General features: G+C 42.2%; 1 long non-coding RNA gene across 1 annotated transcript; it reads right to left on the reverse strand.

The window, feature by feature from the left end:
• Positions 1-1,964: 1,964 nt before the first annotated feature.
• On the reverse strand, positions 1,965-2,745 carry LOC145459589 (uncharacterized). Its single transcript, XR_013921467.1, has 3 exons — positions 2,645-2,745; positions 2,524-2,583; positions 1,965-2,013 (listed from the first exon to the last, which is right to left on the reverse strand). It is a non-coding gene; the product is annotated as an uncharacterized LOC145459589 (long non-coding RNA).
• Between the last annotated feature and the right edge of the window lie 63 nt (positions 2,746-2,808).

A 2,808-nucleotide genomic window follows, 5' to 3' on the forward strand; every position in this document is an offset into this window, starting at 1 on the left:
TCTCGTCAGGATTGTCGGTACAGTGGAAAGATACTGGAATCTCCCAAACGTACCAGAAACAAATTTCTTTCGTGAGGAGCGCACGATTTCAAGTTGGTATTTTTATATTGGTGCATCATTTTCCTCCGCTGTTCGCATCTGTACTGTGGGGCTCAGATTGCAAATGGCACTACGACTATGTTAAAATCGAAAAATTAATTTGCATTGAATCACGCGCAGCGCGAAGAAATTTTCAAGTTTACTTAAAATATCTTGAAAATTCGGGAGTCAATTTGTGAATTCAATTTTCCTTGTCCAATTGAATTACGTGTCCACGGCCGCACAAATTTCCTTCAACGGCCGCAGGTTGGCCACCTCTGTATAGTTGAGAGTGACATTTCGATGTTTTTTTTCATGATTAGATATGTTTATGATAGTATTCATGTGATTTACGGCTGTGCCTGTTGAATGCTGAGTCGAGGGAAAATTGACCTGTCCAGATAAACATAGGATAATTTCGCGCTGAAGGCCGTGGATTAACCGACCGCGCTAACTCTACTAATATTCTTCTCTTCGGCAATATCCAGAGATGAAGCGTTTTGGAGTAGGACCAAGCACCTTGTCGAGCTATCTTTCTCATTTCTCACTACTACCACACGTAGCCTACTACGAGTACAATGCGCCGCACGAAAACACCTGACAACAGCGATACCTGGCCATCCACAAAATTATTGAATCGAAAACAAATGATCGTAAGAATTGCGCAGTTTAGCTAGTCAGTTGGTACTTAGCGAGTCGTTCGCATGTCGACACCGAAGACAGCTTTAACTTAAGGTCAAATCGAACATGTTTACGGGCCTAATCTTATCTCACGAAGTTCTGCATCAGTTTAAAATTTGACGTTTAATTTATTTCACCAATGGACAAGCCTTCAACATCTTGCATCTTGAAATTAAGGTATAAAATCTTAATATACCTCACGGACCGGCAGAAATGTCGTCGCGGACCGGCAGTTGAGTACCACTGTACTAGAGCACCACAAAGAAATACACATAGGCCTACATCGTCACTGACCACTAGGGTTGTCCAAAAATAACTTTTTTATTTCAGATCCCGGTGATTCACTGGTTCATTTGTTAGGTTGCGCAGCAAAGTTGTCGCGATTCCAACCAGTAGAGGCTGACGCAGAGCCAATTGAAAATAGTTATTTATTATGAAAGAAAATTGAAATTTTACTTTCAAATTTTACTGTAAACCTCACGAAATTGGTGAGTTGTCTACGAAAATGATGCAAAACAAATTTGACGCAATTCCAACCCATAAAAATGGAGTTCTTCATTCATTCTGGGTTCACCCACCTTCACTGTTATCATTGCAAATTATTTAATACTTTCAACTGCAATAACTTGGCTTCAACCGGTTGGAATTGAAAAAAAAATGTTATGCATCGTTCTTTTAGGTGACTTAACAATTTTATCGGGTTGACAGTAAAATTTTAAAAATTCGTTTTGAATTTTTGTAATAAATTAAAAAATTTCAATTGCCTCGGCCTCGGCTTTTACAGGTTGGAACCCAGCCAAATTTAGTGCGCAGCGTTTCTTTAGACGACCAAACAATATATTCAGTGAATTCCCAGAACCCGGAAAAAAAGTTATTTTTGAACAACCCAACCGACCACCTCTGACTTGTTACCTTGTGCGCAGAGACGTCGGCATTCAAAGAATACCGCTTTAACATCGATTCATCCTCACTGTCTGTTTCATCCAGGACACCGTCATCACCGGATTGTTCAGAACCATCCAGGACATGCTCGTCCATGGAATGCTCGGATTCCGCCACCGAACCGCGCGTTACGTTCTTAATTTCTTCTCCGAGACGTCCACTGTCAGATTCATCGGCTAAATTCGATTTACCACGCGATAACGCTGACTCGTTGAGTGCCTCTTCCAATAAGGACTCGACGTTATTGTCCAGGTAATCCGAAACGCCCTGGCCGCTCTGCTGTATGCAGGAGATGTCGGTTTCAAACAAGCTCTGAAACGATGCCGAAATGCAAATGTTACGCAAGGTAACAGACGACTTCACAAGTTCGGATTTGGGGGAAGGTACATCCAGACTCGCCAATGGCAGAAGCAGAACTGCAGTATATCCATACGCGTATTTCATAAGAAGTATGTTAAAATGCTATTTGAAATCTTCCTTTTTCGTAAAGTAGGCCTCGTCTACAACAACAACATTAACAATAAGAGTTTAATTTGTAATTCATGATCTAGTTTGCGAAGAAACGTTTTCAAAACACGATACCGTAATTGATTTGCCAAGTTAAGAACAATCAAGGCTTGGAGGCTACAGCGGTAGGTAAAAACTGTCTCGTAAGTTTGTAACTATATTTTTGTTGATAAAATAAGTCTTTGGGTGATTGGCCGATATTCTCAAAACAATCGAGTCCCTGCTCAGCTCGAATCAAGACAATTAATGCTCGATTTACAGTCGAGTACTCAAATTATTGTACCCAGCCCTAGCCATCGCAAACCACACGCTCACCATACTGGGAGTGTTGCTGGTGCTTTTGACGACGGAATTCGATACAAACGATTCCTCGATCTGAAACCACAAAGTTACCGCGTCACGTAGGACATATGGCCTGGTACGCGGGCGAACCCACCTCTATCGCACTGTCTTCGGCCACACGGCTCTCCTCTTTGGCGGGACTGTCGGCAACCAGGATTGATTTGTCATCCTTAACGGTATAATATCAGTGATGAGTTGATTTGTCGCGATACGTAGCGGGAAGGCATTTGCCTGGCCAAGCCCTAACCACGCACCGCC

The sequence above is a fragment of the Botryllus schlosseri genome, unplaced genomic scaffold (genome assembly GCF_051294905.1).
Source record: "Botryllus schlosseri isolate E-star unplaced genomic scaffold, Bs_hap1 Bs17a, whole genome shotgun sequence".
Taxonomy (NCBI): Eukaryota; Metazoa; Chordata; class Ascidiacea; order Stolidobranchia; family Styelidae; genus Botryllus; species Botryllus schlosseri.